This window comes from Rhinolophus sinicus, chromosome 1, assembly GCF_057876585.1.
Source record: "Rhinolophus sinicus isolate RSI-liver-muscle chromosome 1, RSI-T2T, whole genome shotgun sequence".
Lineage (NCBI taxonomy): Eukaryota > Metazoa > Chordata > Mammalia > Chiroptera > Rhinolophidae > Rhinolophus > Rhinolophus sinicus.
The window spans coordinates 170543462-170566137 of NC_142501.1; the positions used below are offsets into that span (position 1 = coordinate 170543462).

Below are 22676 nucleotides of genomic sequence, written 5' to 3' on the forward strand. Positions count from 1 at the left end.
AAGATGATATAGGAACATTTGTGACAACATGGATGGATCTTGAGAGTGTAATGCTGAGCGAAATAAGTCAGACAGAAAAAGCAGAGAACCATGTGATTTCACTGATATGTGGTATATAAACCAAAACAACAAAAGAACAAGACAAACAAATGAGAAACAGAAACTCATAGACACAGACAATGGTTTGGTGGTTGCCAGAGGGTAAGGGGGGTGGGGGGTGGGGGGTGGGAGATGAGGGTAAGGGGGATCGAATATATGGTGATGGAAGGAGAACTGACTCTGGGTGATGAACACACAATGGGATTTATAGATGATGTAATACAGAATTGTACACTTGAAATCTATGTAATTTTACTAACAATTGTCACCTCAATAAATTTAATAAAAAAAATAATAATAATTATGATAGTATCATATGCAATAGTACTGATTTATTAACCCCAAGTATGTCATTTTATTTTACATTGTTTTTGAGAAAGGGACTTGGAATAGATGCTCTTTTGCCCAATTCTCCTCAAAACAACTGGGCTGGAGGGATGGGGAATTTGATTCATAATCAGAGAACAGAGAAAAAACTAACAAAGTAATTTAACTTTGGTGCAATTACCAGAGTTAAAAACCACCTGAGATAACTAGTTGTTTCTTCAAAATACGTTTTAATATGACACTTGAAAAATTATATTTACTCATGATATACCATAAACATTAAAAATTTGAAAACAATTTCACTTAATCAATTTTTATCACAATGTATGTACACTGAAAGTAGATCAATAATGCCATGAGTTCTTCAACCTCTATAATGTTTCTTAATATTAAGACTTTATGGTCTTTAAAGGCAGGGATACATCTTTTCATCTTTACATCCTCCCAGAGTGGAACGCAGATGTGTCCTTTTTAAACATCAATTGAACTAAGTAAAGAACAAATTTCAGCTTCCTGTTTTTTACAAAAAAGAAAAGAGCAGCAGTGTATGAGCAAACAACCACAACCAACTGTATCCTCTGATGCTTTTCTCACTATTATATAGAAACTCCAGCAGGAAACCACAGCTATATCCTTTCCACTAGCATAGAAAAATCTTATGAATTGCTGGCAAGCATAAAACAGCTCTATAGACATTACACAAATGCTTGTGACAATTTACACTCACCACACTCAGATGCTTTACAACATTTTAGCCATGTTTCTCAAGGACAAGTTCCCAAGAAAAAAATAGTCATAATAATAGTTACACCTTAAACACTTGTTTGGGGGTAAATTATATAGAAAAAACAATAAACACCAGCAACACTCAATTCCTCAATGTAACACACACGCACGCACGCAAAAAAAAAATACCTGATAAGTGTTAAAATTCACCATTTGACCCAGACCTGTTAAAATTTCTAACTGGCCAAAGATGCATTATCCTCTACTCAAGTCATGAAAGTACTAATATTTTTTCCCTTTGTATTCAAAACTGCTCAAGAATTAGACCTTTCTAGCCATGAAACACAGAAACCTCTTTGTCCATTCTCATGTATAATCCCATTCAGGATTTGCACAACACATGTTTTAAATTTGTAATATGAGCCTTGAAAATGTGTTTTTATCAATGAAGGGACTTTCCATTGAAGATCTCTTAGTCGTTCAGGAAGTACAAAGAAAAGATTATGGCAGAAGTCCAGGGCTTTCAAGGGCTTAACTTCAATGGGAAACACAGACATGTATATTCATTCACACAGAAGTCAGAGGTACAGAACTCTGTAATCTTTCTTGCATGCCCCTATTACCTAGTATTTAAGTTCACCATACAATGTTTGTTTCATAAGTACATGCATAAATGAATGAATGCTTGAATGCTTGGCAGTGATGAAGAGGGGGAGATAAGAAGTACCCTCTGAATTTCAGAAAAGCCTGAAGAAAACTAAAATTCAGAAAACAGGCCCACGACTGACTGAAGGAAAAAATACATGACTCTTATTAAAAAAACGATGAGCTTTAGAGCTAGCATTGATCTTAGGGATTTCTGAACCAACCTTATTTCTAGAGAACCTGAGGTGCCTGGGGCAATGACATAATTTCATGTACCACTTTCACAGACTGTCACATTTGTGTACCTCTTTCATGATTTGTGCCTTATGTGCTTCTTATCTACACTATTTTGTACTTAATATTTTTTATTCAATTGACTATAACTGGCACACTAGTTGAAAATATTAGCCTAGTCTTAGGAAATGATATCTGAAAATCAGGTTTGGTGTGCCAGTAATATATTTTTAATATAGCATACTTAAAAATATACTATTAATTTATTCTTAATGTTATAGTAAAATAAATTCATGCCTTAAAAAATAAATCTATATTCTATCTAAAATCATCTCACAACCCACTGACGTGAATCTCCAGCACTTTTGAAAAGCAATACATTCCACTATACCACCCCCTAGAACAAAGAGCTTGAATTTTGAAACAAAAAAAGTGGTATAGATATTTCAGATTGATGACAAGAGTCCAATAACAAGACTAATGCCTGTAAGTGACTTCTGTCGATTTTTTTTTTTTGAACTAGAATCAATGCTTATTGAGGAACTAAAAAAAAAAAATCAAAGCAGAAGTCATGGCTTTAAAAATAATCTGTGGATATTCATTTTCAAAACAGACAGAGATATGTATGTCTGTCCTCCTGTCAAGTACCATTCGTTTATTAGAAATGTAGTTTTAAGAAGGAACATGAGTCAAATTGGTCTCCTGTACATAGATTACCTTTTTTTTTAGCCTTCAATTTGTAACTAGGACACATAGCTGCAAGCTATAATAAGGAACTGCTCAACTTTCATAAGTAAATGAATGTCTATGATTAAAACATCAATCGCGGAAACACTAGTTCTATAAATAGTTTCTAAGTCCAAAGTCCACAGGTAGGGCTAAACACAGACACATGCCTGGTTTTTCTCTTTATATGTGTGTATACGCTCGTGTGTGTACACGTGACTCTGTGATATGTATTCGTTTTTTTCTCTTGAGAAACAAATCTTGTTTGCTGACCATATGTGTCATCTGGATATTTTGATAAAAAGTTTTGTTTTTCAATTTCACTGCCTGTACAATGATTTATAAAGTTTTAACTTAAATTGTTTGTCTTTGAACTCACCCTGTTTGTTTAAAAAATGACTTATCCCTGATTTAGAAGCTTTCACATTTGGTTTTTAAGCAACCTAATATGAAATCCAAGACAGGAGAAATCAGTCTATAAAATCCAGCCTATTCTTCATATTTTGACTTAGTGTTCATAGTATTAAATTGTGTATGGTAGTGCAGCAGAGTAGGGAAGTGAAGCACGTGGCCTTCAAAGTTGGCCATCTCTCAGTTTGCACACAGCTCAGACGACTACTATCTATGGAACCTTAAGCAAGTTATTTACTCTGTTTCCTGATTTCTAAAATGGAGAAAAAGATATTACAAACCTCATTGATTTGTTTATATGAGAAATGATTTTAGTTGGATGCCACTGGCAGAGAAACCTAACGAACGAAGTTTTGAAAGAGTTGGAGCTGATTAACTCTATAGATCTGTGGTCTCTCCATCACCCATTTCCTTTCAGTGGAAGGGAGATGGATACAGTAAAATGTATTAGGGGTCTCTTATGCCCTACAATCAAGATAGCAAAGTGCCTTGACCAGCTCCTTTAGTCTCTCGTTCCCCCTTTACCTCGCTTTATTTCTTTTCCCCCATGTATTTATTTGTTTAGCCTTTTGTTCTTTTCCACTTGTCAGCATTAGTTCTGTAATCTAGGTACCCGCATGTTCTCTTATTTCCTCTGTGCCACTACCTTCTGGGTAGCAAGGCAAGGAAGTTCACCTCGCAGTTAGAATACATACACAGAGATGCAATCATTCACCAGGTATTCCAGAGACATGAATTACCACTTGAACTTCCAGGCATCTAACCCTGGAGAGGAAGACCAGGGAAAAGTGATAAGAACCACCTTAGAAAGAAAAGGTAGCATGAGAGCATGGGATATTTCACTGAGCAGCTATGAAAACAGCCAGATATTTTCAGTATTTTGAAATGGGTACATTACCCAATAATGATCGGATTCAAGATTATTCCTCCAGGGTGGAGGTGATCCTTGAGGGTCAAAGCAATAATCTAAAAGAGTGGCCTATAAACCATCTCAAAATACACTAGTGTGTCACAAACATTTACGAGCAATGATAAAGTACCAATGACAGCAAATGATTTATTAAAAGAATAATTTAGAGCAGTTTTCTGTAATGTCAGTTATTCTAATCTTAATAAAGTAATTTCTATAATAACGTTACTTTCATTCATCTCACTTACATTTGTAGATGTTTTCTTGAATAGAAAAAAAGGGGGAGGGATGAAAAGTTATACTGAGGTTGTGGTATACTTAGGAGGAGGAAATTTCCTAGAGTATATGGATTAGCCACCAGCAGAAACTTAGGAGATTTCTTAATCTGTTATTTGCCCCATCTTGGTCACTTTTGCTACCCTCTGTTTCTTAGTTGTTTTTATCAGCATAAAGTAGAAAAGTAAAGTAGAAAATGTGTCCATATTTTTATTTTTAATGACATTAAGAAAGAATAGTGTGGAAAAGACTCCTGTCATTTTCAAGGTGGCCTGGCTGGGAAGAAAGGGACCCAGGTATGGTGAGCAGGTGGTGAAGCTGTGAAGAGGAACGGAAGTTAAGCTGAATTGCTAGGGAGGGCCTACAGGAAGGAAGAGAGAGGTACAGGGGCGGCCTGGTTGGGACAGAGAAAGGAGTCTGGTTCGTTAGGCTGCTTGGGGAATTCCCAAGATCCAGACCAGTAAAAGAGCCCGCTCTAACTTTGCTAAGCCATATTTATTAATAAGTTTATGTAGTCTAGTGCCTGGGAACTTTGAGAGTTCAGACTCTCAAATAATTTTATTCAACTTTAAATCCCTAGCATATATCACAGAATCTAACATATATATCAAGTACTCAAGTACAAATGTATTAAACTATCCAAGCATCTGTCTTCCCATATCAGGGCCTTCTGCCAACCCCCTTTCACAGTCTGTGAAATAAATACAGTCTCCTAAATAAACCCCTATTTTCGGTTTAAGGAATGCTTTTCCTTGATTTACAAAGCAGAAGTACTGATGTACTCGCAATCCAATCCAGCTCAGGTTATTAAAACTTTGATCGTTCTTCCTGAGACTTAGACTCACGACTCAAAAGCCACAAACCCCAGAGGGATGATCTTTTAAAAACCCATCATTACAATGTTAGACATCAAAAAACCACCAGGGAAACAGGAGAACAGTTTCTTCATAAGAGAGAATCAAAGTTTCAGTGTAACTAAGTTTATGTGATTTAAATTCACTTAGAAAAATTAACTTTATCCCTGAAGAATTTTAATGTCTATGGGCTTTTACATATTATCAATACCTTTCCGGTGATATGACATCTAATACTTAAAGACTGGGACATCCCTCTACAAGGAAATGTACTCTCTCTAAAGAAAGTACAGAGACTATGTAGCACTGTGTCCTCCGTTGGCCTTCACTGACACTATTCTCAGCACCTCCCTGGAGTGAAGATGTTGAAGCACCGACACTTTAGGATTAATAATTAAATGCGAGGATGTTTTTAGAAGTAAAGTAGGAGGCATGAGGTGGGGGTGGAATGTAGTGAAGTGTGCGTGAGGCAGGAAAGTGGCAGCAGAAGTTGAGAAAGAATAAGAGAGTTCAGAGAGCTGTTACTGTTAAGAGTTTTCTCCACTTTAGAGATGTGCCTGAGTTTTCCATCTTGTTGTCTCAGAAGGGCCATTTGTCTTGATTTACCACACGAATAAATCAGCCCTGAAACAGTCACCTCATTTCTAACCACATTAACAGAGCAGTTCCACACTATTAAGTGGCCCAACTGTGCTGTGCAGTGATCTGACTAGTTTCAGTGATGGGTTGAAAGCATAGCCAATTGCCATCGGTTGACGACCGTTTCTCAGGTGTACAGACACAGCTACAAACTGGGATATGCATCAATACTACTTCTGACAGTTTAGTCTTGACTGCCAGGCCTACCAAATAGAAGGCAACATTGCTTGGAACTCTGAGACATGCTCCGAGGCTTTTAAGAGGCTATTTATTGTAAGTTTGGTGTATACCTAAAGAGTTGTACATAAAATAAAGATATGGTGCATTTAAAAATTCATAAGGCAATCCAATGCAAAATTGTAGTCATTGGTCAAGTTAAAGAATACATAAATTATTGTTAACACTGTTCTTTTTTTTTGGCTATATGTTACTACATATGTAAAAAGCAAGTAATCAAACAAATAAATAAATTTCCACTATACTTTTACTAACAGACCTGGTCAACTCAGTCTGTATTCATTAGCTTTCATAGAATCTACATATTTTGATGATGGAAACCTTTTAGACGCTCACTATAGTTTATGGGAGTTAACTACATTCAGTATAATAAAGTCTTTATACAGTTACATTAATTTCATGAGTACAGTCAGAGCATTACAGAGCTCAATGTTACTGAGAAATCAGCTAGTCCAGGCTTTACCTAGTCAATACTTGTGGGTTTCAGGTAGCTAGCACAAATAAGTGCAGCTGTGGAGTAGAAGGGACTTATATGAAGCCTCAACGTCAGAGAGCAATAGGGAGTAGTGGAGACAGCAGTGTAATAAAGAGGTAGCACACACTGTTATGTAGTACCAGCCTAGAGAATGTGGGTTGATGTTTCTTTTTTCTTTTTTTTGTAATAGATCATCTGATTTTTAACTATTGGCTTAATTAAAAATAAATACCTGCAGGCCAAATAAAATATGACCTTCCTGCTGGGCCCATAGACTGCCAGTTTCCAATCTCTGATCTGGTACGTACATCCTCAAACTTGAGTTCTGGGCAGGTTAAGTGACGTGAAGTGCACCAAGTCTCTGAGATGCTCATGGCAAAGCATTCTTCTACTCTGAGAATCTATATGTGTAGACAAGAAATCATCCCCCATGTGAAAGGAGGTTGCCCAGGCATTTTCACTCGCTTAATCAGAGCTTAGCCCCTGACCCAGACATTGACAGATTTCTGCTCTCTGATTGCTTTCAGAACATGTTCCATGTGAAAACAAGATGGATCCTTCACATCCATTTGTCACAAGCAATTTTTACTCATTCAAGGATGCAGGGGAAATGTACATCCATTTATTAACTTCAGGTCTGATTAAAATTCTTACTAACACAAATATTCTCCTTGCTTCATTTTTACCTGCAGTTTTCAAGGAGAAATAATTTATAGGAATCAAAGAAAGACATGCTTAGAGACCAACACAACTAAATGTAAAGTAAAATTCATGCCATGTATAAAATAGTCGTTAGAAACAGTAAGAATCACGGAGAAGTTGCTGAAGTAACTGAGCTTTAAACCCTGTTTGGAGGGGCTTGAGAGACTGATTTAGGATGAAGAAATGAGCATTCCAAAAGAATGTAATGGCACAGGAAAAGACCAAAGTCAACAAAGTGGAACCCACAGTGAATCAAATAACATTTGTATTTTTGAACAACACATTTTTTTAAAAGTCTATCATGAGAAAGCATATTCATATTAGAGTAAACAAGAAAAATAATTTAAAATGTCTACATTATATTCAGTAGCCCTGTACTACACAGTCATAATTCAGAGTAAAATCCCAAAGGCGACGCAAAATTCAGAATCCTGATGCCCTTTGCCATACTGTACTTATTAAGGCAGACACATAGGCACACACTATTACATTTTAGAAAAATGATCGACAAGAATTGAAACAAAAAAGATACTCTGATTACTCAGAAAATATAGTGGCCACAAACACTGAACTCCCTCAAGCATTTAATTTACCCAAAGTTGTACCTTATAAGAAAGAGAAGAGTGTCTCATAATCACAATGTGGTTATTCTAATTTTAGACTATTTAGAAATCAATATCCTGAAAAAACAATCAAGAATCCACCCACATAAAACACTTTGATGATTCTGCCTAAACTAGATCTCCCCCTTTGTCAGACCATTTGTAATTCAGGATTAAAAAAAGATTCTCTGCAACTCCTTTTCCTCCAGAAATTAGTAGATGCAAATGTAATTTTTTAAAAGAGCTCTGGAGCTCTCTGTCCAGCTGTCCGTTACTGAATTAGCAACAGCACTGTGGACCATGGAGGCGCCCGTGACTATAGATTTTCACTCCGTAGGCTTGAGGTTCTTTTCAGGGTTTGCTTGGTTCTGCAAGCGTCATAGGCCGTGACTACTGACTGACTAAAGCAATCTTCCTGGGGGTGGCTTGGGTATTCACGGGGTGTGGGGTCCAATAATTATCATTTTTAAATTGAATCTGGTGTGTGAAGCCAAGAAAGTGCCTTGCCTCAGATCACACAGCTGATCCCCACAATTTTTCTGCCACATCAGACCCTGGGGACAGAGATTACTGCATTGTCATTTAGAAAGACTCACTGAATTGACTCAAAATTTTGGAGGAAGGGCTGCATGAATATTTTGAGTCCCTGCCCCTCCTCACTCTGGAGACTTCTCTTTAAGCTTTGCTCTTCGCCCCTTAGCTAAGCCTTACTTTCCAGATTTGTACTCAGAGTCAACAGGTTATAGCATTTAACCTTCCAGCTAAGGGTCAGTTATTATTGCTTGGCAATAATAATTCAGGCCCCAAATTACGTTGCTTGGTTCAAAATAAAGTCAACAATCTAATTACAGACATGAAAAATTACAAAGTTGTTACTGTGTTGCCAACTCCAACATACCTCGCTAAAAAGTTGTGAAAAATTTTCTCCCTGGCATTCAAGACAATAAGTAATCTAAATTGATAGGGTATACACATTTTTCCCCATGAAATTCAATAAACATCTTTTCAATTCAAATGCAGCCACTAGATGTTTTTATTATTCCAGTCTTGACTCTTATGCAAAAAAGTTAGATTATCACTAATGTAAATATTCTGATGTGGAGAAGGAAGATGAAAATAGGAGTCCAGGACATCTCTATAAAAAAGTGAATTTCCATATTTGACTGCACTCCAAATCAACTTATTCAAGCACATGAGTCTCTATTTTAATTGGCACTCTTCTTCTGGTTAAAGGTATAGCTTTCTGTTAAAGGATATCAATATCATAACATGGTTTTATTCCATGGCAAAGACAGTAAGAGCTGCAACAAGCCCAAAAAAGGTTTTCAGAAACACAAGTAAAGACTTTGTTCTCTGATTTTTATCTCCTCAAAATAACTATTAGGCTATCGCAAAATACTCTGATATTAATTTCTAAAAGTGATACAAATATATTTAAATACAGATGCTCCTGGACTTAAGGTGGAGTCACATCCAGATAAACCCATTGTTAAGTTGAAAATATCTCAAGTTGAAAATGTATTTAACACACCTAACCCACCGAATACCATAGCTTAGCCAAGTCCACCTTAAACATGCTCATAACACCTTAGCCTACAGTGGGGGGAAATCCTCTAACACAGTGAATACAGTGTAGACGATCAGTTGTTTACCCTCACGTTTGTGGGGCTGACTGAGAGCTGCCACTCGTTGCCGCTGTGCAGCATCACGGGAGGGTATCTTCCGCATTTTGCTAACCCGGGAAAAGATCAAAATTCAAAATTCGAAGTACAATTTCTACTTAATGCATCTGGCTTTTGCACCATTGGAAAGTTGAAAAATCGTTAAGTCAAACAATCCTCAGTTGGGGACTGTTTGTATTTAACTAACATGATGGACAAGTCACAGGGCATCTGGAAGAGAAAATCGAGCAGATTCTGCCCTTCCTTTTGGGGTTCTGGGCACTAAGTGGTCTGGTTCACCTTCACAGGGCAGTCAGTGCTTAGCACAGCACTTGGCACCTATGAGGGACTCACGAAAGGAGACTTGCTTAAGAGAATAAAAGGATTTGCTTAACTACTGACAGTCACCTGATCACCCTTGCCCCCTGTGCTAAAGACTGTACTTGTGTTCTGAGAAATGAAATACTCATGCTACAGGGTGGTGTATCATGTAATTTTAATAGTTCAACCATGACATTCAATCGAAACAAGGCCTAGCCTGGAAATTATTGCAAAAGAAATAAAAAGATGGCAGGAAATGACAGGGTTATGACGTTATGGCCAATCTGTCCAGATATTCTTAAAGTAGCCATATGAGGAAAATAAATCTTAGATATAAAATAAATAGCAACTCCTGAGTGATATTTTCGTCTAAACAGAAATTCTGCTGCAATTCTCTTTCCACAGCTTGATGTTCATTTTCACTTTTTCTAAATGATTCTTAAATAAGCCTATTACACCACCTCATTCTTTACCTCCTCCCTCTGTATCATCACCTTCACTGCCGACCCATATCGATCCATCTTTCATAAACTAGTTCAGGTTCCACCTGCTCTCTGAAGTCTGTCTAGTCTACTTCAGTACCCAAGGATCTCCTTCTCCTCTAACTGTATGACCATGAATTTCCTGCCACGAATTTCCTGGTAAGTCATAATGTTTTGCCTTTCTCCAGGCAATTCTGCTATTCAGAATTTTGTGTGAATGCTTGTGTATCTAATCTCCTCGTTGACTCTTGGGGCCTTGCAAACTGAAAGGATCTCTTTGTATCACTTAAAGCAGTAACTTTCAGATTTGGGGGAACATGATGCATAATAAGATATGTTTTTACATCATAGTCCAGTGTGTACTTACATATAAATATACATTTAATGAAAAAGTTCAATGAACAATACTTATTTACCCTTCTGTTCTGTTTTACACTATTTTTCAAAAATAAAATGATTTCATGCACAGTAAACAGTATTCACATGGGTTATGACCAGTTCTAGAAGGGCACTTCTTGAATACTGTAGAACTGTTGCATTTATTTCCTTCACTTAAAAATAATTTTAAATTGTATGTGGCTTTTTGGTCTCTCTTTAGCCCATGTTCCTGAGTTACTTTTTTATTCAGTCAGTTTCTCTTTTGGAGTCATCTGGGACAATGAAATGGGTTAGAATAGACAGTATTTTTCATCCTTTTGCCCTGAGCACTGTGGTCATAAAAATAAGATTCCCTGCATTTCTATAAAACTCATCTCTGTAAAAGCCAAATCTCCATTCCCTCATTCTCTTCTATTTTCACAATATGCAAAGTAGGTGGTAGGTAGACACTTCATACACGAAGAAATTGATGCACAGAGAATTATGACTTTCTCAAGAACATATCTCTCTTTTAAACAGGCTATTGTAAATTAAGGTAAATATGACTTCTAGATATTTGAAGCATATAAACTTGGGTAAAGTGAACAACATAGAGCCTCAAAATGAATGCATTTCCTTAACTTCTCTGGATCAAATAGTTGACTGACCAGATGAGTTAATGCTCTTCTGGACTTCAGTCTGAGGATGGATCCACTTCCTTCTCTACCCCCATCTGTCCATCTTTACCTACTCACAGTTTTTCAATCACCTCGAGCTACTTACTTGTTCTTGGGACTTTGTATATTGGGTCATGGTACCAATATACAAAGAATGACGGTACCAGGACTGTCATTCTCTGTCCTCTTTACCAGACTAGTTTCTGTCATCCTTCAGGTCCCTGGGAACTGACCTTGTCCTCTTCACCTCCACAACTTGGCCTCTCTAACACTGTGTGCTCACCTTGGCATTAACTGTTTCTCCCCATCTCCCAAGTTTTGCAGGCTGAGACTGTGTCTCGTTCACTCTTCACGTCCACAGTCTAGTACCATGTTTAGTTCAGGATAAACGTACATTGAATGCATGAATGGATCAATGAATGAGTGCATAAAGGGTGGAAACAGCTGCCACTGAAAGAGCTCAAGAGTGAGCTGGGACTGGAATTGTATGTCTTGACTCCCTGAGGCCAATCTTTTATGATTTTGAGATTCCATGACCAATATTTCAGTGCTTCCCCTAAGCTACAGATTTTGTGACTGGAAATGCATACAGTGAAGGATAGCTAATATATTATTTTAAGTATATTTGAGGCACCATCAAGGAAATGTTGCAGGGACAAATAATTAAGTGTATTGGGCAAGTGTACTGAGTCAATCAAAACAAGTCCAAATTTTAAAAACAGCTTGTTGGAACCCACCCCTATCTCTAATTGAGACTGGTTTGATTCATGTTATGCTTCAGACCTCTACTTCCCATACTAAGCTATGCACTTACGATTTTTGTCCTCATCATTTTCCTAAAAGTCTAGTTAGTGATTAGGTGAAGCCTCACCGTACCACAACACACTCTACATAGACTCCATGACTTCCTCTGTACTGTTTCCAAAATAAATTCCAATGATATGACATCTAGATTTGCAAGGGCAATTACTACTTTTTTTTTCTGTTTATAAATCCACAACCTATTCTCCCCACTAAACACACACACACAAACTTGACAAAAGTTCTTTGTGATTCTAATTCAAAAGAACATTCTTGAATGCAAAGTCCTGCCATTTGCAGATAGCAACAGAGAAGATTATTTTCTTCTTTATGCTGTGACTCATGTATCTTTATTCCCACAATTGTTACTCAGGGCAGGCCAATGGAGAACACAATGGAAAAGAAAGAATAGTTTATAACTGGAAAATAAGCATATTTGGGAGAAGTACACTCAAATCATTATCAAAGTAAAATATGCAGCAGCACCAACAAGAGCAAACAAAAGCCCACGCAAAGGATGTGTAAATATTTCATGAAGCTAAGCCTTAATCAACTCTCTCTCCAAATCTTCCTGGTGTTGTAAACACTTCAGTTTCTTCCAGTCCCACCATGACCCAGATTCCTTGCAAAAACAAAATGCAAACATGGACCAATGGATCTTTAACAAATGTGTTGTGAAAAATATTTAGATGGAGTATATCCAAGGTATTGCTTTAAGAAGCAGGTATCTTAATAAAAGGTGTTTGCTTCTTGGTGACTCTCAGAGCTCCTGTGCTACCCTCCCCCTCCAAACCGTTGCTATAGCCCCACCGCCTTTGCTGCCTTCTGGTCATTCAGATCATCTTAACCTTGAACTGCCTCCACTCCAAGCAGAGATTTCTCCCAATGCCCATCCAGAAGGCCCTTTAGACAAAGATTTGCTGCCTTGCCACCATCCAAAATTCACTTTCCAGTGTCTAGGTACCCCTCTATTTTTTCCCTTTCACTGTCCACTGTTGCGTCTTAAATTTTATCTATATCTTTTAGATCTGCATGGATAGCATGAAGATCTGTTGTGTGTATCGGTTGACGGTAATCTTCAGATATTTTCTAAAATACATCTCCAAAGAACCATTTATATATATAGCCTCTAGTATTGACCCTGATTTAATCTGGTTACAAAGTTCACCTACTAGATACTGAACAGGTCTCTACAGTGATTTCTCCTTATCAACCTCTAGCCCTTCTTTTTCTCTCTCTGCCTATCTCAAGAAAGACTACATATATATATGTGTATATATATACACATATATATTATATAGATCATACAATATATATGAGCTATATGATATATATTAAATATATGTTTGTATATACACACATGAATGCATATATATTATATATAACTATAATGTTTTGACCTTAAAGGGAATATTCAGAAAAATGACAAACATGCCAATGTAGTATTGACACACACACACACACACACACACACACACGTATTGCGATAGTCATAGTGTGCAGACCCCATTGATTATAAATCCCCCCTGCCCAGGAACAAGTACATAAGTGTCTTCTCTCATTTACCTTCAAAGCCAGAGCCTAAGGGAGCAATGACCTTGCAGAGAAATTTATCATCTGCGAGAAAGACAGTCCCTCCTGGAGCACAGGATGGGATGGAGACAAGAGCAACAGGCGAAGCATCACCAGACAAAATATGTGACCGAATCCATTCCCCATCAGTACCAAACACGCCTCTGCTCGGGTCCCCCGGGGTTGGACGCTGGGCAGAGGTGGCTCCGGGGGGGAGTTTTCTCCCGCGGCCGTGGGTCGCCTACCTGCTGTCTCCCGGCTCTCCCCAGAGCGGCGGGGGCACTGCCTGCGCTGTGGCGGGGGCTTCCCGTCGCATATCCCAACCAGCGGTTTTCGGCGCCACACGGATGGCTTCGGTGTGCTCGGGAGCGGCGGTCCTTTTCAGACCTGTTCCGGGAGCGAGCTGGGTGCTTGCAGGAACTGAAATTACTATGCAAAGAGCAGAGGCGGCGCGCTGAAGCCGGGCGGAGACCGCGGGGCCGCCCCCACCGCGGGACTGCAGCGGGGGCCGCTGGGCACAGAGCCAAATGGAGGTGGGATTTCAGGTGTGGGGCTGCTCATCTGTCAGGCCCGGGTGCGCGCATCTGTCCACGCAGGGCAGCGCTGTGGGGCCTGAGCATCCAAGCAAGGGGAGGCAGCTTCGCAGGCAGCGGCGGCAGCCACAGCCGTAGCAGCAGGAGACCGAGCTCCGCCCCCACCGCGCCCCAGCCCAGCCTTCTCCGTCTGGGGGGCAGGGGATGCCCCGGAGGCTGCTGCGCGCCAGCGGGGGGTAGCTGGGCTGGGGCGGGCAGGTTACTGTTCTGTTGCAAGGAAACCAGCAACGATGGAAAGTTCAGAAGGGAATTAAGGTAGAGGGCTGGGGCCGAGAGCGTCTCCGCAGGGATTGTGGTCCTTTCTCCCTCCTACAGGTCATCAGACTCCATGGCTATGTCTAGACTCTAGCAGACGGTTTCTAATAAAACCATGTACTGTGAAGATCTGAAATCCAGGAGACTATCTGACGTTTCATACGTGTTGCAAAATGAACAGTATACTGTGTATTTGGGGGTGGCATTGCTGACAGTGTTCCTGTACCCCTCCCCGAATCACCACCACCTTCCCTTCCGTGGGCATGGATGGCTTTGGAAATCTTTCCTGCTGAGTGGCTCCAGCAATACTGAATGGATGTGTAGTGTGGTTAGCAACTGTAGATGGTGCAGCATGCTACAATGAAAAGAACTATTATTAACTGAGTATTTGTTGGCAGGCACTGTGCAAACTGCCTTCTACGCAGCCTCTCTAATTCTCATAACAACCCAATGAAGCGGGTGTTCTCCATTTTATTGATGAGAAGAAAACAGGCTTTGATGATTTAGACACTTTGCTTGAGGTCACGTAATAGTAACTTGCACAGCTGGGATTCAAACCACTCCAACTAGTACACAGCAGACACTCATGGATCTTGTCAAAATGCAGATTCGGATTCAATAGGTCTGGGGTGGTCTGAGGATCCGCATTTCCACCAAGCTCACAGCTGATGCCCATGATGGTGGCCAAGCCACCACATTTTCTATGTTTCTTCTTTCATGCCAGCTCTAGTCGATGGATAGCAACTCCCTGAAGGTGGGTTAAGAAGGATTCTAAAACTGTGCCTTGGTTCTGAGGCAGAGGGCGTTGCAATCAATTATCCATGTTCATTTGGGTGATGGAGGGAACGTTGTGACAAATGTGCTGGGTGGTCATCCCTGCAATTGGCCACTTCTAAAACAACATGTTTGTTACAGAGGTGGTTATAGTGTAATTTTTATTGTCACACTAAGGACAGATGTCTTCATTCTAGTTATTGCCCTCAGTAAGAAAACCTTAAGTCAAAGATTTATACCTAACATTTGTATAACACAAAACACTTTACAAAGTGCTCACATGAATAACTGAGTCTGTCTTCAGTCTTCATAACAACACTGTAAGACAGGTATAATTTCACTTTACGGGAAGGAAACAGGTAGAGTGATTTTCCTGAGATTATCCTGAGTGCATAGGGTAGGGGCAAAATTGTGACAGATCTCAAGTTCAGGGATGTTTTTATTCTATCACTGTATTAGTTTTCTATTGCTACTGTAACACTTTACCACAAATGATTTAGTCTGCAATAACAATAAAGATAATAATACCTCCTGTCCACATAGTTCTGAGTAATTTACCAAACACTTTTAACATATTTTCAGTTATTTGACCTCCTCCCTTCTTCCTCCAGACAAGCAGGCAGATACACACACACACACACACACACACACACACACAGAAGGAAGTACAAGCCACTTCCCAAAGAGATCTTCTTGAGCACTCTATGTAAAATAGCGGTTTCCCTCCCCATTTAAGTGTCATTTCTTCAATCCTTATCCTACTTTACGTTTTTTCCACCGGATTTACATCTCCATCTTGATTGAGAATTATATGTTTATTGTATGTCTACTGTTTATAAGAACAGGGACTTTGTCTCTTTTGTTCACTGCTATATTCCTATTGACTAAGGCAGTGTCCAACACTTATTAAGTGCTCAGTAAATATTTGTTGAATGAATCATTATCCATAATTTACAAATCAGGAACCACAATGTTAGATGCTTAAATGATCTTCACTATATCCCCCAGTTGTTAAGTGCCTTTACAAAGACAAAAGCCCAATGTCCAGTCCAATGCTTTTTTGATACTGTTTCCTTTTTGAGTGAAAGCTTGTTAGTGGTATTTAAATATGGGCAGCAATGTATTTTAAAAACATAAAAATTTGAGGCTAGAGTCTTCTCTAAATGTTTCATATTTCCTAAAAACGTCATCAGTTTAGCGGGATTGGCAAGAAGTAAGGCAGGATGGCCTTACCAACAGTAGATTCTGGATGGCTGCCATCAGTTCTGCATTACTTGGCACTGAGTAATACTGTAAGTTGTTTGTAATTGTTCTCCAGTTAATTCATATGTGCCTGTGTTGACACTCTCTACTATAGGCTTTTTGGGCTCGAGGACCGTAACTTTTATTTCTCTTATATCCCTGTATTCTGCCCGATACAAGATTCTAAGTAGATTTATCACTGCATGGTTACAAAATGGCTGCCATCACTCCAAAAATCATATCCTTACAAATCACATTTAAGACAGTATAGAAGATCCGAATATGCCACCAGAAAATATGCCACTTTGGCATAAGGATTATTTTGAGCTGGAGGCAAATGAAAACCAACAGATGCAGAAAACAACCTGCCATTTTGGAGCTAACCTTATCTGACTAAAAGTAGATACTTCTGAGATATGAAGACAGTCATAAATCTCTTCTGGGAAAGTTTTATGGCCATAAAGAAGATGGAAAGTCAGCACTGAGTCTGAAAACAAATAACTCATGTCTTCCTCTAGGTTCCCCTTCCTACAGTTTGCCATCCCTAAAAGTCTACAACCATTTTTATTTGTCTTGTAACTTCTCTACAAATTTATTATTTTTTGTTAAGATGCTACCCTGTTTCCCCGAAAATAAGACTTAGCTGGACAATCAGCTCTAATACGTCTTTTGAAGCAAAACTTACTATAAGACCCGGTATTGTATATTATATTATATTATATTATATTATATTATATTATATTATACTATACTATACTGGGTCTTATATTAATTTTTGCTCCAAAAGACACATTAGAGCTGATTGTCTGGCTAGGTCTTATTTTCGGGGAAACACAGTACATAGGCCCAAGTTCTAACCACCTCTTTGAATTACTCATCACTGAGTTTCTCCTGCATCTATGTACACTACACTTGTTAATAAATTATTTCTTTTTCTCTAATCATTCTTTTGTTTGTTTAATTTGCATAGTTCTGGCCAGTAACCTAAGAGGGTAGAAGAAAAAGGTGTTTTATTTCCCTCCTCTAGAAAAGGAAGAAAAGAATTCCAGTGGAAAAAGGAAACATTTTTTTTTCATGAAAGAAAAAATATTTCCCAGAACCCACTCTTCTACTTCTAAGTCATGGGCCAGAATTCGGTCACCAAATCACCCAGGGAGGTTTTGAAAGTGAGCACCTATAAAGGAGGAATGTGCTTGACTTGATTTTTCTAGGACACACATCTTGGTGATCCAATCAAAATTGAGGTTCTGTTAGTAAGAGAGAAGGAAGATAGGCTCTAGGATCATCTCTTTTCACAGAGAATCAGTATAGAAACACTGAAGCCTCACATTAAGGTCTATTTTTATGTTACCTGACTGCGTTTGGATTTCTGGAAGAACGCAGCAAGCCATATAAATCAGGCTCCTACTTATTTCCCTCTCTCCATCCCTTCCTTTATCCCCGCTTCCCTACCTCCTTTCCTTTTCCTTCCTTCCTTCCTTCCTCCCTCCCTCCCTTCCTCCTTGCTTCCCTACCTCCTTTCCTTTTCCTTCCTTCCTTCCTTCCTTCCTTCCTTCCTTCCTTCCTTCCTTCCTTCCTTCCTTCCTTCCTTCCTTCTTCCCTCCCTCCCTCCCTCCCTTCCCATACTAAATAGCCTTCTGCAACATCATTTTTTGTCTTACTTAGTATTCTGTTGTATACTTAATCAATGTTCTACTGTCAGATGTTTAGATTATCTCCATCTGGAATACTTTTAAGGTAGGCTTGTTCGATTGACTGGATAAAAGACACTCAAATCACTGTTTCTCTTGTTGCTCCCTAAATTTACATGTTTTTATTCCTGCAACAGGAGTTTTTAGAACACACTAGTATATTATTCCACCATTTAGCATTTGACCTGGGATTAACTTGGGATAAAAACAAAAACCTGCTTTTTCCTTGGCAGGCCTCTCATAGTGGGGTATTCCTGACAGACGGGATGGTTCTGGTTTTTAAAGGTACAATATAGCTGCTAAACACAATATAGCTGCTAAACACAAATCAACTGCTTCATTTGGTATTAGACTAAAGGTTCAGGAATATGTGCCAATGCTGCAAGAAGGGGTACAAAGGAGGAGTTAGTATTTTCCTCTGATGAGAAAAATAGGTCATGGATAGATGATAGATAGATAGATAGATAGATAGATAGATAGATAGATAGATAGATAGGCAAGCTAGTGTGGAAATTATCCTTTGACTGAGATGGCTTGAAAGTCCCTGCCTTCCTCTTGCTCTATGTCACTACAGACCTCAGGCTTTTTACCACATAACCTCAAACTTTTCAGCTCAAAAGACAGGTCTGAACAAAATGGGCAGTAGACTTGCACCCTCCTGCTGGTGCAATATGGAAATAATCTCACTGAATTTCCACATCAAACATGGAATGACTGAGGTGGGCCTGGAACCACCACCTCTGCAATGATGATCAACCTTCCTTTCTGTCCTCCATCAAGTTTTCTTGGTCCATATGGCCCCACTTCTGCCTTGTTTCCCAACAATTCTTCATCCGCTGGTATTCCAGTCTGCTTGTTTGAGACCCTGACCCTTCTTAGCCCTTTCCAGCCTTTTTTTCTCCAAGGACAATGGACTGATATTACCGAGGTGCAACTTCTCCAGTAACTCGGTGAAGTCCGCCTCTAAATTAGATGGACCTCCTGGAAAGAGAATGCAACTAGCATGTGGCTTCAAGTATAACCACTATCTAGAGACTGATTGTCCTGCCTCATTTATTTGTAGGGCTGCTCTACCTCCTCTCCACCCTCATCACCTTAAATAAAGATGCTAACTTGTATAATAAAATTTGCCCCTTTCTTTCAGATACTATTACCTTTTTCCTGAGTCAGGCCCAGAAACCAAGTTAATTTCCCTAGTGCAAATTTCCCCCCTTCTCCATATTGCTAAGATCACCAATATTCTCCATAAAAATTCAAAAAATATTCAACAGCACCCATCAATTAATGAATAGATAAGTACGATAAAATGTGGCATATCCATACAATACATTATTTGACAATAAAATGAATGAGAAATTGGTACATGCTCCAATTAAAAATTGGGAAAAGGATCTGAATAGACATTTCCCCAAATGAGATATACAAATGGGTAATAAGTGCAGGAAAGGATATTCAACAGCACTAGCTATTATGAAGATGCAAATCAAAACCACAATGAGATATCACCTTACACCCATGAGGATATCTACTATCAAACAACAGAAAATAACAAATGCTGGTGAGAATGTGGAGAAATTAGAACACTCCTAATTGCTGATAGGAATGAAATATGGTACAGCTCCTTTGGAAAATAGTTTGGTCCCAAAAGTTTAAACATAGAGGTACCATGTGACCCAACAATTCTACTCTAAATATATACCCAAGAGAAATTAAAACATATTAGCCAAACAGTGCAAATAACCCAAATATCCATCAACTGATGAATGGATAAATAAAATGTGGTATATCCATAAACTAGAATTTTATTCAGAAATAAAAAGGAACAAAATATTCATACATGCTACAGTGTGGATGAACCTTGGAAACGTTATGCTAAGTGAGAGAAGCCAGTCACAAAAGGCCGCATGTTATAGGATTCCATTGATATAAAATGTCCTATAGAGACAGAAAGTAGATTAGTGGTTCCTAGGGCTGGAGGGCTGGAGGGAGATGAAAATGGGGGAATGACTTCCAATGGGTATAGGATTTCTTTTAGGGGAGATTAAAATATTATAAAATTAGATAGGGGTGATGGTTGCACAATCTTGTGACTATACTAAAAACATTGAATTGTAGACTTTTAAAGGATGAATTGTATGGTATGTAATTTATATCTCAATAAATTGTATCTCAAAAATTACATATTAATAAAGCTGTTTAAAGATATTATTTTTACAACTAGTTTATCCTGATGGAATACTTTCTAATGATTCTTAACTCCTCTTATTCTAAGGCTGAGCTCATGAGTAACCTTTTCATCTATAATTAAGTTTCTTTGGCATATTATCCTGATCAACGACACAACCTACCAAGTGTGTCAACCTATAGAAATAAATTGATACTCTGGTTTACATGCCCATCTATTGTGAGTTTTTCCAGTTCAAATAATTTCCCCAGAGTTTGGTCACACGGGGGATGGACTGGTAGAACGGATTTTAGCAAACTGCAAAGCTAAATACCTGGCCTGTGTTAGACTGACACTGGTACTACGTCCCCAAGAGACATTGCCTAAAATAGCCAGCCAGTCAGTCAGCTGGCCACTTACTCTTTCTTTTTTGACAGGTCTAACCCATAATATAGTGGGTGAAATATTATTTTTTCAATGCAGAACTATGAAGAATCCTGGTGGACATGTGTAGTATTGCATCACGAAAGAAAAATAAGTGAGAAATAAATTTAAAATAAGATAGAGTTCCCAATTTTTTTGGTAATGGATGTGAAAATATTGCGAAAACAAATATAACTTGGCAGTTGCATCGCCACTACATCAGTCATTAATAAGGACTGAATCAATGAATGAATAAACACACGCCACAAACATAATACTGTTTGTGGATTAATGAATGTATTTAGTTGCTCCAGATTGGTTAAGTTTATCTAGTTATCATGAAATTGCACAATTTAAGAAGTACAACATAAATTGTATTCTATGAAATGGTGCTTCTGGATTTGTACAAAATGGAAAGTCTGATGTATCTTACAGCTCTTCTAGAATTGTAGGGGAACCAGGAACCTCAAAGAAAAGTGGTTTTTCATATTCTACCTTTCCTCTTACTTCACCCAAGCATAGAATTGTACCAGGTACCTCACTTTGATTTCTGAAAACTGAAGTCACTACAGTGCTTATTACTGATGAGTTAATGGGGCTGTCTGTCTGTCCAGACCCCATAGAAATTTAAGCTATATTTGGTTCATACAGACTTATAGACTGATATGCATTGGTGGCTATATTAACATTATGATATTCAGTTGGCTTAGTTTTCTATGGCTTGTCTTCACCAGGATCTGGCAGCTGAGACATTACTGATTTTCAGGTGAGACTCCAAATAGAAATAGGCTAAATGCATTTTGTGGACTCATATCCAGTTTGGCCACCATGTCTTAAGCCTGCTCTCTTGGCATGGGTGAAAACAGAACTAAGCATGTAATCAGTCCTTAAAGTGCTAGTAACATGGTAACAGAACTTCTTAAAGATATGATTCCCTGCTCTGGGAGACATGGTTATTAACCACGCTAAATATATATATATATCACAGAAAATTACGTACATGTACATGTACATAGGGTATCCCTAAAGTATAGATACATAGATATTTTATTTTTTGTAGATTGAAGGTGTCTCTGACAAGATTACATTTGTTATTGTTGCCAGATTTTGTGGAAACCTTTAATACACATGAAGGATGAATACAAGAAAAGACTTTTCTAGTTAAGAAAAATACTTGATTTTCCTAATCACCTAATGGATAATTATTTCTATTTGTTATTTCTAGGAGTAACTTATCTCCCCAGTTATCCTTTACTATAAGGAATCTTATCATTTCCCTGTAAGACATTCCTAGAAGCTATATAATAAAACATATCAATGTGAAGTGCATCGTTTTTCCCTATGGCAGAAATGTTACCATTAGGCCTGGCTTCTCTGATCATGAATTCAACAATGAAATGATTCAGAGTTAAAAACTAACAAATACTAAAATCTCTACAGTCATTTAAAATACAATTATGTTCTAAATTCTGTAAAATGGCAAAATCTATAAAATGATGTAAATGTATCCATCAATTATTCAAAAAATCTCAATGTACTACAAAGTACATACATAATACTTAACTATTATAACTCTACTGCATCATAATGACTTATTTAAAACAAATAATCCAGCTCTATATTAATTATACATGATTTGAGGAATAATTTTGTTTGCATTCTTATGATTCGGAAGGAGTTAGGAGGAATAATGCTTTGCTAAATTCTTACTAAAATTTCTTAGGGAAGTTTGAGCAGATTTTTTTTTCTTAGTAAATATTCCTGCTGTAAGAAGAAGTTGTCTTCAAAATCATTGAACAG

General features: G+C 38.2%; 1 protein-coding gene across 2 annotated transcripts in view; it reads right to left on the reverse strand.

The window, feature by feature from the left end:
- GPRIN3 (GPRIN family member 3) overlaps positions 1 to 14846 on the reverse strand; it is a 66052-nt gene extending 51206 nt beyond the window's left edge. Inside the window, exon 1 of one of the 2 annotated variants that reach the window (XM_019741138.3) lies at positions 13980 to 14846. The gene's annotated coding sequence lies outside the window, so the exon portion shown is untranslated. Of the gene's footprint in view, positions 1 to 13728; positions 13929 to 13979 lie in introns of those variants that run through there. The other variant, XM_074323562.2, reaches the window with a different exon arrangement.
- Between the last annotated feature and the right edge of the window lie 7830 nt (positions 14847 to 22676).